Genomic DNA, 16,421 nt, shown 5'->3' with positions numbered 1-16,421 from the left:
GATACCCTGGAGGGGCTGTAGTGGGGCAGCTCAGCTAGGCAAGAATCTGAACAACCTCATCTAACTTTGCAATTTGCTCTGCTTTGAGCATTGGACTATACAAATCTGCCAAAAATCCTTCCTAACTTGAGCGCTTCAAGGAAGCTAAATACTGACAATTCACAACCAGCAGCTGGTTAACTGACACACTCTGCTCTTTTTGTCTGATTCTTCCTACAGCCATTTTCATGGCTAACTTCAATGTGTTCTTCAAATTATCATTTTCCTGCTGTTGCTTTGTTGACAGGAAAAACAGTTTTGCTAGATGCCTAAACCAGGTTTCTTTGAATAATGAATTATACACTTTGAATGATAGGTCACAGTCTGTTGTCATGTTACACAGCTGTCTGGAATCACCAGGGAAGGAGATCTGTTCTTAATGTATCCAGCCATTATTATTAGGCAACTTTTTCCAACAGGTGATTCCCCATCCATTTTCACTATATAAAACTTGGTCATTAAAATTTACATGGGATTTTTCTGACTTTCAAATAAGCAATGTTCAGAGATGGGAAATAAGGACAATATAATCCAGCTGTAAGAAAAAATTGACAAGGGTTTAAGTGCTTGATCAAAGTCCATGGAATCTGTTAGCAACTGGAATAGGTATTGGATCATGGCTGTACTTAGGAAAATTATAATTTTTGCCATAATCCACATTTATAACACATTTCCTGGGAGCTGTTTTATAATGAAGCTGGGCCATTTCCTGAATATTGACACTGTTGAGTAACAATCCTTCCAGCTCAGTGGGCAACTCTCCTGAAGACCATGACCATGAAGACACTTTTGCAGCAGACTGTAGGACTGGGATGAGATGATGAGGGGGTAATGTGCCACACTGTGCCCTCCACAAGTACCAGGAACAGAATATGGTCTGACTTCCCATGATTTTCATCTTAATTCTTGGGACACCATAAAACTTCACTGTTATATTCAGACTTAATACTTGCTCTGGTGAAACATCTTCATATTTCATTGGGTATTTTATAAAGCAATATCTGTGATTTTACAAACAATGGTTGCTCACATGAAAATGTACAGATTTTTCTCTCTGCTTTTCTATAGAACACTGGACTAAGACAAGCTAAAGGAAAAATGTTGGAGGCCATCTATGTCATAAGTTTTGTCCTGGTGATTTGAAAGCAAAACTTTTTGCTTAGTGACTTCACTGTTATCTCCCTCCTTTTCCTCTTTTATTTCAATTTTTATGGTATAATATGATTGTCAATCCCTTGTTTTAGGGAATGTCAGTCCAAAAAATCATCCACACAGCTTTGAAACAAGAATAATATGAGTATCTGCAATATTAAAATTCTTTGTATATGTTCATAAAACCAGGAAGAGGACAAAAAGAAAGTACGTTGTCTTCATTCTTTATTAACCCGTTTTTTTGTGTTAATAACCAGCCTCAAACAAATATCTACATTTTTTTAGAATTAAGATATATTTTTAAAAGTCCAATCATTTTAGAGAGTATCAGAAATATAAAGCCCAAATTCATCATCTGTTAGGATATGATAAATTCTTTGCATTCATTGCCCAGTGTTTAAAATAGGAAATGTTAGACAGAGCTGGTGGCAGTTTAAACACAGATACATTCTAGCAGTGCAATTACTAAGAAAAATAAATCAATTAGAATAGTTTGCTAACATAGAACCATTAGATAACATATTTTCTCTTTCATTTATGAGCATATGGTGAAGGTTTCATCTTGTCTTGGCATAAGGGCATTTCTGTAGAAGAAAAATGGGATTGACATTTTATTTTTACACCAAGTTAAATTTCCTTGTAAGATAATTATTTATGAAATATGATATCCAAGTTGATGCATGATCTCTGGAAGAGGTTACTAAAGAAGGAATAAAATTGATATTTTTAGCTGTAGTACATAAAATATACACTCAGGAGTTCTATAAAGAAAATTTTCTGGTTGCCAGAATAGGAGCTGATGTTGTGATAGCTGCTCTGCTGGGTGATATTGCTGGGATTTGACTTAGTACCTCTACAGAAAAAATATCAGTTGTTATAGCTATAAAGCTCTGCTACAAACAGCTCTCCTCCTGATGGAATGAGTAGAGAGGGAGGAATTTGTAATATGCACTTTCTATAAATGTAACTTCTATTATCTCTATGATATTATTCCTGTTGATGTGGAAATCACATTAATGTTGATGATAGCCCACTGGGAATTATTGCCCTGCTACTCAGACTTAAATCTTGTCACAATCCTAAACTGTTCAAACTGGGTTGAAAGCTGACACAGCCAAGATCTGATGCAAAGATGTTGGGTTGGCACCAGTGCCAGGCTTCCCCTTCCCACAACCATCTCTTTCTGTGGTAGCAGCAATATATCTTCATCTCGTCCAAACTTCTTCCTATATCAGATATTGATGATTCACCACATTATTCCTTTATGGAGGCAATAGTCTGTGACCAAAATATACCCTCTGGTATGAATAAATGAGGAGAGAAGAATCCAACACAATTTTTAATAATTTCTCAAGTACATTTGCATTTAATTATTAAATAATCACTGTATCATCTGACCCAACTGAATGACATTTAGTGTCCAGACATCCACGTGGGCTTTCCCTGCTAGACAAAAAAGGCTGAAAACCCCAATAGGATTCACTGGAATGTATATTCCCCATATCTTGAAAAACTAGAAGAGATTTCTTTTCCAATTTTCTAATAGTTCTTTGAAATTGTAAGCTCTAGAACTGTTAGTATGGTAATAATCATCTCTTCAGTACTATGTAAGAAGTTGCTTCTTATTTCAACTGCTCCCACATACAAGACTTGGAATGAGTGTTTTTGATACAGAAAACCACTGCAGAATCCACTGATTCTTTTTCTGATATTATCCCTGTATATTTTAAATATCTTCTGTAGTTCCAATTCTTCTGCTGTAGGAAATGATCTGCATTCCCTATACTTACATAGATACATTTTTTCATTTATCTGAAGTGAAAAAGCATCTTGATTGAATACATCAGTTCACCAGATAATCTTGGTCATTGCGTCTGACTGCTCTACTTCATCATTTTTTCACCATTCCTCTACTCTTTGTGCCAGTCACATACTTTATTGACAGTGTAGATATATTTACTACGAAATCATGGACTAAAATCTTGAGCAGTATCAGGTACATTTTCCATGGTGATTTTTCCCGCTAGGAAAACCTATAATGAAAATTCTCCATGAATAAAAACTCCTTATTTATTATCCTTAATTTGTCAGTTATACCATTCATCAGCTCGTCCTTGGTAATTCACAGAGCAATATTTTTAATTAGAATGTCACAAGGTTCTAAATCCTTACAAAAGTTTAAGTATTTAATGTAATAATTAATAATTACATTAATAACTCTAAGTTATTAATATAATTATTAGTAATTATTTGAGTAATTCAGGTGGTTTTGGCATCCAAAAACTAATTTCCTCAAAAATATTTCTCTTTTTTTGACAAACCATAAAGTACATTGGCATTACTTAAATTTGTAGTTTTTAATCTTCAGTAATCAAATTGCATTATTTTCCTTTGGCCTAGAAACATGCACAAGATTTTCATTAAATGTCCCTTTTGAATACTTTTTACAGATTGTTGTAACTCTTCTGAGCTTCTTCTGAGTTCTCCTCACAATTTGTCAAAATGTTCATCACCAGTTTGAGCTGTGATGTGCAAGTCATCTAGGTCACACAAATTCCTAATTGCTTATCCTCAGTAGATGATGTGTGAACTGAAAGGTACTTTATCTTTGTGTTGTGCAAGTACATTATTCTTGCCTGTTTACAGTTATGAAATAGAAATATTTATTGACTGCTTCTGTTTTCCATTGGTGGTTGTTAATTGTATCATCTCTTTCTACAAATCACCCTGCATCAGCTCTCATGGCACATCTAATCTACTTCAGAAATGCTGCTGTGGAGGAAGGCAAAGTGTTCCCTCCTGCTCTTGAGTCTTCCAGCTGGAGCAGTGCCACTGAGCTTAGTGCAGGGTCCCAGGAAAAAAACCAAAGCACAACCAACAGAACCAAACCAGGACCTACCTGCTTTGATGTTGCTAACTCTGGATGTTAATACATCTGGTTATCTTTGCTCTCTTGCTGTGCTTTTCTTTGCAGAGTGTTTTTTTTCCTCAGAGATTTAGCTGTAGAGGTGACATCATGAAAGCTTCCTTGGGATACATTGTGCCTTTGTATTAAGACTTCTCAGTAGCCTTTGCCATATTTCAAGATTGTGTACTCCCAAAAGTAAAGTTATCTTTAAAGGTTTCTTGCAAAAAAAAGTTACCAGGGAAACAGCTAATAGAAGTCTTTGTTCAGATAAGCTGAAAATTCATAGATATTTTCTTCTTCTATTTGTTTTCTTGAAATAAATGTAACTTGTGTATAAAATCCATTTTGTCTTAAACACTATTAAACCTTTATAAAGATTGTTTTATCTAAACTGTAACAGAATAAAGCAGCACTGATAAGACTGTTAGTTCCTGTGTATCCATAGATTAAAAAATATTGCTGAGCTGATGTACACACAGAGCTAGAGAGATCAAGTAATTTGCCTAAAGTCACATGTGAAAGCGCATTTGAAAGGCAGGACATGAACTATAGGATTTCTCTCCCACAGCCCAGAATGTTTTCCACAAGGTCCTTGGGGTTTTTTTGTTGTTTGATTGTTTGTTTTGCTGTTGTTGTTATTCCTCTTGTCATTTTGGGGGGTTTGTTTGTTTTTGTTACAGATGTTGAGATTCTTTGAAAACATTCATCCTTATGGACAGAAAACGTCATTCTTCATGAAAGAACTGGAAAGAAAAGAAGGGGAAGTCACAGGGGCAAAGTCGTCCACTGGATTTTTTGAACCCGGCTGTAAACCAAGAAGAAAATTACACAGAAAAAACAAGTATTCATTTATATTAGAAAAAAACAAGACCATTTTAAAATCCAAACTCAAGTTGCAAGGATCAGACTGAAGCACATCGCTCCTCAAAGGTTCAACACTGTAATGTTTATCTGGAGACCATTAGTTTTCTTCTGAGAATGAACTGAGGACCAGGAGCTATAGAATTAGATTTTCTCCCTCTTCTCCTCTTTAATGTAACTATTTATTAAAAAAGAAACACAAAAGTAACTGATAGCAAAGTTTACAGGGGCCCTCTAATTGTTTATTTTGAAGCTGTTTTCTCATGAAGCAAAAGGAGTGCGAAAGAGAGAGGGAACATTTTATGCTGGGGGAAAAAATACAATGTTGATTCAATTTATTTCCATACGGAGGCAATGTTGGAAGGCTCCACTAAGTTGCCTGGCACTAGCTGGCAGAAAAAAATAAATGAAAACACAGCTTTAAGAACGGAGCTTTATTTGCTGATGCCCATAAATGGAGCAGAGATGGAAAGTGTTCAAGATTGCTGACTGGCTGATTGTCACAACTGATTGTTTATCACATCAAGTGTTCCACACATTGATACACACACCCTGCCAAGACACAGGCTGCATCTTTTGGAGTCAAAACTCTATAGAGGCACAAAGCACACATTGCTAACAAATGCATAGTCATGAGTTTAGGTGCATTGTTTATATTAAATTGTTTTTCATACCCGATGTGTTGTTGTGTTTCTAAGCAGGTTTGCTACCTGACAAATTAAAGTTTACTCTCTAATATATGATGACAGTGCTAAATGACTGCTTCAATAAGTTTTGCCCAGAAATGTCATTACTGTTTTATAGGCACTGATGGAACTTGATCTCAAGATTTGAACAAATACTAAAGGAAAGGCTTAGAAAACAAGTAGTGGTAAAAGCACAGTTTGGAAATATCAGTAGAGCAAACATACTGTCTGCTGCTTTCAGTAGTTGCAAGTACAACTTCAGTGCTTTCAGTAAACTAGTGACAATTTCAGGTATGAATTCAGAAGCGTAGAGTAAATCTCTTGCTATATTTCTATGCTAGTTATATCACCTGAAGTAATAATCAAAATTCAATATTTCACCCCTAAATCTCTGTTAATTAATTATGGTTTACTATATACTACATACTTATTTATAAAAATAACCCTTTACATACAAACAACACCAAGATAACTGGGTGAATCTACTCTTGGGTTAAGAGTAAAGCCCATATTATCAGGTCTCTTAAGAACTTTATGATCAGTTCAAGATGTGAACGCTCAAATCAAAATATCTTGCTGTGATTTAATGTTCTGAGTTTAGGTGCTCCTTAGTTTATGAAGATTTCTCAATTTCTATTTGATTACTCTGAAATTAAAACATATGAGTTAGTGGATGAGTTCTAAGTGTCTAAACAATAAAGCCTTGAACAATTATAAATCTTAATAGCAGGATTTTAGTACCTACTGTAAACAGTGAATCTAAAAAAAAAGGAGGGTTTTTATTTGCTCTCCTCTACTTATTATGCTTCTCTCACTGTCAGGTTTGATTTTCTCATCAAACAAATGGAAAACAAGCTTTCCCTCACAGCCCCTCACTCAGAGCCACTTTGGTTTCTGACAGGGGGTCTTTCTTTCTGACACAACACCAGTGACAACAGAGGTTGTGTTAGCCAAACTGTGACCTAATCTGCTTTTCAATTCTACCATTGTTCTCAAAATGTGATCTCAGTGGCAGCAGGATAAACGTCTGTCAGATTTTTTGTCCTGAAGGATGTAAGAGTGAGAGAGCAAGACCTGAACATTCTGCTGTCGCATAATTGGAGTTCAGGGTTTATTCTAGACAGCTGACTTTCACTTATCTGGCTGCAATTTTTCATCCACCATTTCCACATTCAAAATGGAGGGGCTTTCATAAATACTATTAATATTATTGTTATTTCTTCCCCATTTTTTCTTTTTTGATAGTTATTGAACACATGCATTAAAAACACTTTATCTCCTCCCCTCCTGTCTCCATTTTCTAAGCTCTAGCAATCAGGACTTACAGCCATTCCCCTTTCTCCTTTCTATATCTTGCTAAATACACAAACATACTGTTACACAATAAAGAATGTCCCCATAAAAATAGATACTGTGAAGGTATCTGGTGAGGACACATGTTGAAATTGCTCCTGGGCAATGGGCAGCAATCACTGTTATCACAATTACCATTGTTACCTATTGTGAATATTTTCTTTCACTATGAATCACCTCCACAGCTTTTCTTTCTCACTCCTCTTAAAAGTCCCTCTGGTGTGTTGATATCTTTCTAGGAATTAAATGTTTAGAACAGGCCAGAAACCATTTCAAATGTATCATTTCAGGCGGGCGTGAAGGATAAAAATGAAGAGCGTGTAGAACTATAACCAAGAGGAAATATGACTTTGAGACTGGGTACCGTTCATGTGCTGCTGGGGGGAAACAGATCACAGTGGACACCCACACACCATATGCTGTCTACCATCATTCACAAGGGTGTCCAGACACCTCCCACCATCCAAGGTATTTGTCTCAGGTTCCATTCCACTCTTGATGCATTAATGCTGCCACTTTGTGGATTAAACTTTTTCTCAGACACTCCTCCAACCTGCTGTGATTTGCTCCTTGCTTGTTTTTGCTTCTTCACTTTACTCAATCCCCTACACTGCCATGTTCTTAAAATAAATCCAACAGACAGAAACACAGTCATGTGCTCAGTGGAAAATCTTCTTCAAGATTCTGGAGGTTCAAAGAAGAGTTTTAACATTCATGAAAATTCAGCAAATATCCACTGCAAAAATGAGTACTTCAAACCTGAAAGTTCCAGCACTGTTGCTGCACCATCTAGAAATGTGAAGATTTTCTCCTCATTCAATGAGTAGCAAAACAACACCATCCTTACCTAGGTCAGGGACACACACACAAAAAAATTCATAGTAGCATTAGAAATCAGGCTGCTTCACTGTAGAAGAGGTATAAAAGTTCTCTGCATGCAGTCATGAGTAATTCTGCCTCCAGGGCTGGTATTTCAAAATAATTCTAGATGGGCACCATAAACATATTAGAGAATATAAACTAAATTTTGTGTGTTTTTCTTGCTCAGGGGAAACATCAGTGTTAATAAGCACTGGAAATCTGATTGATATGAAAGTGGTTTAAAATAAAAGTCATTAATACCCTCAATGCTTAGGCCAGGCTAAGGAAACCTTAGGGTGAGCAGAAATGTCTACAACTGCCTTCTTTAAAATATCTTTTAAAAAACACAGTAGTTAGTTGGCTAAACAAATTTTGGTCTCGTTAGTGACTGAGACAAATATCATCTGGAAACTAGAACAAGAAACTAGGAATAACTCAACTGAAAGTCAATTCCATGACCCTGAGATTAACTCATTTAGTGAGAGCATGGTGATAACAACACCAATCATGGATTCAATCCTCATATGGGCAGTTCACTTAAGAGCTGGACTTGATGATCCTTGTGGGTGCCTTCCAACTCAGAGTATTCTGTGATTATGTTTAACTATGGTTAATTATTATTCATTCATTAAATCAACACTGGACAGACCATTGAACGAAATATGAGTCAAAGTCATTTGATAGCTTCGTAACTGAAGAGACCACAACAAACCCTATGACAGCTTAGGACCAGATCAAGGCTATTTTAATTGATGATCTAATGATATGTTAGTACCATGCACATTGCAGGCACCCACTCAGAGCAGGGTGTGATGAATTCCAGCTGGATGCAGTACCTGACGTGCTGGTTTGTGTCAGCCGTCTTTCCTTTCATATTCATCAGCTGTCCCCTTAACAAAGACCCTCACCAAGGGTACAGACTCTGCAGTGACATGAAAGAGGCCTTGGAAGCAGTAAGGGTGATCTGAGTCATTGTGAAACATCACAGGTAAGCCTGGATTTCCCATTTCTAGCTGTTAGGAAGTACAGGTGATGGCATGTGGATTTTGGCCTTCAGTTTCTTAAGTTTCAATGACCTACAAAGAGATTCAAGCCTCGTGATTCTCAAATCAATTCAGATAATGGGATTTGAGCATGTCTGAAGTTTATTTCTCACCATTTTTATCCCAACAAATTCGATTTGAGAGCTTGAAAAATACCGTATGCACTTTAATTTGCATGTGTCATTCTCCTTTGCGTTGCTGAATAGTGACTGCGGCTTTCTACTCAGAACTTTTGCATTTCATTCTTTGATTGCTCAGCTTGCTTACAAGAACAAAGACTATCTTTTTAAAGTCCAGTAAAGATTCATGTAATGTCTTCTACTTCATAGCAAATAAATTAGTCAATTGTTGTTATTATATTTCCTCTCTAAGGATTTCTAAGCATTGGTAGTCACTCTGACACAAACTTGGGATCTGTTGCTAGCATCAAACAATTATGAATAAATAAAAACATAACTAAAATTATACATAAAATAATAATGATAAAAGATAAGAAACATAGTAAAATAAATAATAAAAATATAAAATATTTTGTATTATTTTATTAATCTCAATCAAATTAAATACAAATTTTTGTGTAGTTCCAATTTGACACTTATTCCTCTCATTCCAGGCTGCCAAGAAGCTTATTCTGAATGTCATCCTGTTGATTAATTCCTTGGGGAAATGGTTCAGCTGATAGGAAACCAACAACAGCATTAAAGGAAATTTGTCCCATGAACAGAAAATTTGATCAGATGTACTATGGGTCTTAAGACCTTGGCAACCAAGATGGATTATGACTGAAATCTGGTATCTAAGTAAGGATTGTGAATGCAGCTTCAGATTTTACATGCTTCAGTTTTGATGTTTAATATGAGCTGCCTGGAAGTGGATTTATTTATTGTAATATAGAATTTTCTGAAAATCAGAATCTTTTAGAAGGCAAAACTGTCTGCCAAACCTGTAAATGTCAAAGTTCTGAAAACTGTCTGTCTTCCATTACCAGAGTAAGTATATCTTACTGCTTTTAAAATCAGTCATTTTGGCACAGATCTTCTAGAAAAACATTCAGAAGGAAACCTCTCCTAACATCTTTAGAAGTGGAGACAAAATGTGGCAGTGGGAATTTATGACATTTTGGCATTTAAAGAAAGAAATCACATTGTTTTCCCCTCCTAGTCAGGTGCTTGAACACAGTAAAACACACTGAAGGTTAAATGTGCCTCATGGGAAAGGAGGAGAAGGAATGGTTCAAAAACCAGAGAGAGAAGGGGAAAAAGAAAACACATTTCTCGTCTTAATGACATGAAAATGAATCACACATTTTAAAATCCAGCAGTCCCTTTTTGATTCTTGGCTGCAGTTTTCTGGTAACACTTCTATCAGTCACATTCATTTGAAGCATGTGGCTACACGTATTGGAGATACGAAGACACAGTTTCTGCATTTGCAATTTCCCATCTTCAAAGTGCTTTTCACTTTTGTGATAAATCTGGAGGAAACTCTGTGATGTGTGAAGGATATTTCTCTCTTCTTTTCTCTCTTTTTATTTTTTTAATTTTTAATTCATCACTGTTATTTTCTTTAGCTTCTCCTTTAGCTAGGATGCTAATATTTATTTGCTTCAAGGACACCTTTCAAGCCTAATGAAGCCAACTCCAGTATCACTTCCAGTTAAACCTTAATTAAATGCAAATATCAACCACTATGCTTCAGCAAAAGGGGAAAACTCATGTAAACATTGAAACACAAAAGCTTCTGTTCTTCACTCTTAAACATGAATGGAACTGGACAATATATAATAGAACCCAAGAACTAAATTAGCATTATACTGAGTCACCCCTATTGACCTCCATTGGTTTCAAATACAATTCACTTTCAAGTACTCATTAACCTGAAGAGATAATTGCAGGGAGAAGAAAAAAAAAACATATGAAAAAATATTATTTATGTGCAAGAGACCCCTGAGACAGCCTAAGAAAACCAAAAAGTAGAAGATAAGTATTGTTTAATGTCAGAAATATGCAAAGACCTAAACAGACAGTGTGTGGGCAAGTCAATGTTAGGTGCACACATTCATTTATATATATATAAATAAAAATGGAAGTATAAAAACTCTTCTAAAGTATTATGGAAAAGCAGAAATGTCAGGTTTTGTATTTTAGAGTTCTTCCTCTTCATGCTATTTCCCACACACATAAAGTACCAGTACATGTGCTTGAAACACTGCTGTGGCAGACTGGCAAATAATTGACCATGTAATGACTTCATACCTGGACCTCATCCAGAATCTCAATAAAAAAGCCCTTGAAATGAAGACTTATTCAGGTCAGTGGTGCTTCACAGCAGTATGTGAAGGCATTTCATCTGTGAAATAGTACTTTCAGATGACAAAATACAGAGTGATCTGAGAAGACTGGAGGTTTGGTTTGAAATCAGCAAATGAAATTTAATAAAAGCATGAAGGATGCTCCATTTGAAAGAAAGAAATCCAGCACTGAGTTTAAAAAAAAGCTTCAGCTACAAACCACTATAATATCTGAATGAATACAGCAAATCACATCCATATTGAGGAGGAAAATTTTGTATTATTTTTAAAAGGCATATTGATACGTGACATGTTATTAAAGACTTGACTATAAAATAAACATGGGGGCATTTAATCTGTAAGAGTGTGACAAAGATTGAAATAATCGATAATATAGAGAAAGTCCAAAGGTGACTGGAAACAATAAGGTGTTTAGGAGCACATACTAAAAAAACATGGATTTATTTAATCTAGAAAAGATTAAACAAAGATATGATTCTAATCTTCCAGTAGTTTTGTTTTTATAGTAACACCACAGAAGAACAATCAATTGTTCAGACAGTTCAATAGTGGTCCAACAAGAAGTAGTTTTCTTAATTTGCAGAAACAAAGATTTAGGTTAAATACTAGGGAAAGCTTCCTAACTAAGTATAAGGAAGCACTACAAGTTGCCTAGATGGGCTGCAGAATTGGTTTTCCCTGGGATTATAAATCAAATATCTGTTAGAGGTGGCCTCAGTACATATTACTTGCCTTTTTCAGTGCAGGGTGTGGGATTAGGAGGCTAATTAAAATCCTTCCCAGGTTTACTTTTAGAAGATTTATGATATATGAGATCGTGGGCTCTGATACATATACCCTTTTTCTAAAGACATGTATGAAAAATTGTCACCCTTAACTATTTTTTTTTAATAAACAAGAATCTAGTGTTTATAGTTGAAGAAGAAAACTAACTTATTTCTTATGCTCCAAGAAGTGCTATTCAAACTTCAGCTGGATTTGTCTTCCTTTCTGTTGGAGGTCAATTGTGCAAAGTTGCCAGTTGTTGGCCAGCTCCCAGTAACACAAATGACAAACTGTGCTTGGTGTGTTGGAACATAAAGTAGATATCAAAATTAGCATGAACAGAGATTTTTCAAATTTCCTCAGAGACAAAACACCCTGGGAGAAGTCAGATACCACTGTAAATCAACAGAAAGCTACACACTACGGCAGTATTTTCCCTACCCATTAAGTTCCTTCTGCAAAGGAATCCTGCCTTGTGTCATCCAACAGTGATGCCTGAATATGTGGGAAGACATTGCAGGATATTACAGTCCACAGAGATGAGAGAAGCAAGTGATTTCTGCGGCACTGGTGGGAATCAGGTTATTGCCACAATGTTCTCATTTTCCTTGAGTGGAAGATGGGAGCTGAAGAGGAGAATGGGATGCTACACCCCAAACCAGGCTGGGAATCAGGTTACTGCTGCAATGATCTTGTTTTCCTTGAGTGGAAGATGGGGGCTGAAGAGGAGAATGGGATGCTTCATCCCAAACTGGGCTCTTGTCTCCAGCCCCTTTGCTCCATGTGTGCACCCCAGGCAGAGAGTACATGAGCATCTCAAGAGCCAAAGAATGTAACCATAAAACAGCAAGACAAAGGAAAACACATAGCATAAACCTGGGGGAAGGGGGATGGGAGGAGGGGTGTGCCTCAAGCAGGATTGAAATTTTCCAATTTCCGTTCCTGAGGCAGTCCTAGTTTGGATAAAGTTCCTATAAAAATGCCTCACGCTGGCAAGAATATGGAAGAATCTGACTCACCTAAAAAAAAAAAAAAAAAAAAAAAAAAAAAAAAAAAAAACACAAACAAACAAACAAACAAACAAAAAAACTGTCTGCTATATATCTCTTCGGTCACCTCTTCACTAATTATTTCCTGTTACAGCCCAATATTTTACTGTGATGTAATTAGGTCTGTGGCACAGGTGGGAGCTGAAGGAGAGGTGCTCTGAAATGGAATGGGTCGGTAACCTCTCCAAAGGCTGCTCTGGGCTTTTCCTTATCACCTTGGAGCATGAGGGACTCAGCCTCAGCAGCCAGGCCTGACCTCCAGGAGGAACAAGGGTGCTCTGAGCGCCTTTAATGTGGCTCTAAAATGAGATATATTAAGCATCAGATATTGGAGACCAGTGATGGACTGATCTGCCATCCCCATCCTCCAACATTTTGATGACTCTTTCCGTGATGTAACCAAAACCCACTGGTGTAGCCCTTCCATGCCATTCACACAAGACAGGGCTCAGGTACAAACTGACCTCCAGCACTTCCCCAGTGCTCTGGATCTCATTATATGGAATTGCTCCTAGGGCTGTTGGGAGAATACAAACAGACCATTATGCCAATCATTGCTCCCAGCTCCTGGCATGTGGGTGGTACTCAGTTGATATCTGCTCACCAGGATTAGGAACTCAGGTAGAATCACCTTTTGGTTTTTATTCATAGTCACCATTTCAGGACCTAGCTGTAACCAGCTGCTCTGTAGGACCTGTGAAATTCACAACCCACATCCTCAAAACTTCCCAGAACCCCATCCCATAGCTATTAAGATTTCTGTCCCAGGAATTCCACATGTTGTGCTACATACCCAGCATGAGTACAATCATTTTACAGTGTGCAATCACTGAGGTGAGTTTTGGGTGCTGATGTGAGGAGAAATATCCATTCTTTTTTAGCATCCACCTTGAAGACTGACAGCAACAATCAGCAGCATCACTCATGTGCTGCCTCTTCTGAAGAATATATACAAATGGACCCAGAATAGAAAGTGCACTGTCAATCTCCTCTATGGACAAGATTTGTTAAATATAGTGAGGGCATAAAAAGTGTTGCCTCTGTCTCTTCACCTCTCTTTACTCTGCATTTTGCACTCTGAGAAATTATGTCATCTGTTAATAAAGATAATTCCATCATTAAGGAATTGCCTTAAGGCACCAGGTCAGGTTCTGCAGTATTTCATCTCTGGGAAAAATACCAGTATAAATGGATGTGGAAATGGTGTTATATTTCACAGGAAAAGAGGGAAAAAAATTAAACCTGAGCAGAATATATGTGGTTTTCTTCTGGCTTTAGCTCCTAGAGTAGCATGAGTGGATTTTAGACATTTTCAATTGGTGGATCCAAACTTACTGCAAGATTATTGGAATTACTGAAGCCTGAAGTGAGCTATGGATCAGGGTCAATTTGGTAGCCAATACACTGAAACTGGAACAATTTATCTTGGCTCTCATTAGAGGAAAGTGTGAACTCAGAGATCCATAGAAGTGATGGTTTTTTCATGCTGTGTTAATTGCAAAACACCTAATAGTTCACCACTGGAAATCCATAACACATTGTAGGAGTGAATGTTTCTACAGAGGGGTTTTGCTTTGCCACTCACAGTAAAAAATGAAGTCAGTGAGTTAAGGGGGAAGAAAACACCTCAGTGTCCATGTATTTGCATTCAGAACTCTTTATGTTTTCATAAAGACAACTATTTTTCAAGACAACACCACTGCATTTTTAATGGAAAAAATGCCGTATTTTATTGCAGTAGCAGAGAAAGGATACAAATTTGTTTGCATTTCATATCTGATGCCTTCATATCAGTGTTGGGCCCTGTCCTAGGCTATTCTCCAAGTCAAAACAAACCACTGCTTTCCACTCTCCCTAGGCATGACCAATTCACTCTCTGACCCATGGGACTGAGCCTACTTGGCCTTTCATAGTCAAGAATTTTCTACCAAGCCTGTCAAGATTCTTTCAGTAGTCAGCAGAGATGGACACCCCTCTTGAAGGCAACTCATACCTGTGTAAGACAAATGAGGAGAAGACAGAATATTAATTTATCTTTGGAGGTATTTCTCCCACTCTGTACTCAATATAGAGAGCCAAGAGAATGGCTTTAATTTAGTCACCTGAATTCCACGGAGATGAAGTTAGATTAGGTGAATCCCACATTTAATCTTTGTCAGGCTTTTCATTTCCTGCAGATAATGGAGGTATCTGTCAGATAACGGAGCTTGAATCTAGAGATGAAAGTTTTCTTTCAGTGGGACTTGTAGGAGTTGGTTTTTCACAATTATTGTAGCCAGGACTATTTTTCTCCTTTGTTTATATGTTCTAGAAAAAAATATAGGTCCCACAATAGAAGATCTACACCATTTCCATGAATTTCTTTTAGCTCATTATTTCAGTCTTTTTCTTTTTAACACAATACTCTCTAGCTTGTATCTGTGAGGAAATCCTTAATAGCCAAGAGGTAATCAAAATCTTGAAGATATGGCTTAAACAATGAGCTATATATCATCTGACCCATGAAAATAATCTTTGACAACTCTAAAATAACTTCACTGTCTGTAGTCCTCTGTGGGAGACAGTTTTAAGGAGAAACTTTCTGAGAGTGCTCCTAGTCATAAAAGAGCTATGGTTGGTAAAGCTAAATAAGCCTAAGTAATTTCTGAAATTACAATGAGCATCTATACTCAAGTTTAATTACAGAAAACAAGTTTTTTGACAAAGTTTTAAGCCACCTTGTCACATTACTTTTGTGCTTCTTGGAAAAGAAAAAAGCAAGGTGGCATTTTGTTCGTCACTGAAGTGCGTCACTGAGGTCAAGGAAAAGAGTTCCTTTCTGGTGAGAGACAGCTGGTGTGCAGGCTGGAGCTGGGAGGGTAATGGATCAGGAGCAGGAAAAACTGGCAGTCAGCATGGACTGCAGGGCTGTGGGATGCTGGGAGCCACCTCTTCCCACCACCAGACCACTCTGTAGCTGTCAGCTGGGGAAGGATGATGGGCTGGTGCTGCATCTTTTGGGTCCTGCCTGCTCCTTTGTCCAATAAAAGTTTCTCAAATGCATGTGTCTGAGAAAATGAGAGCAAAATTTCATTCATTCATTCATTCAAATTCATAAACACTGATGTCTCAGGGAAAACACTCTGCATGAGAATGGGTGCAGCCAGCACAACAAAGTTTCCATAGGTGGGAAGGAGGAGGTTTAGAGCACAACATAATCTTGGGCCTGTGAGACATCATAGCTGCTTGTTTCTGTGATGCCAGTGCTGCAAAGAGGGAGAGGGAAGAAATTGCAGAAGAGTTGTTTGCTTGTTTGCCCTTCTCACACTTGGAGAGGGATTTGGGATTGCTGAAGATACAATTTCTCCTTCATCTTTTGTTGTTTCCAAATAATGGGTGTTGCTCTTCTGTTCC

The sequence above is a fragment of the Geospiza fortis genome, unplaced genomic scaffold, assembly GCF_000277835.1.
Source record: "Geospiza fortis unplaced genomic scaffold, GeoFor_1.0 scaffold428, whole genome shotgun sequence".
Classification (NCBI taxonomy): Eukaryota; Metazoa; Chordata; class Aves; order Passeriformes; family Thraupidae; genus Geospiza; species Geospiza fortis.
The sequence above is the reverse complement of the archived record's forward strand: the minus strand, read 5'-3'. Positions refer to the sequence as shown.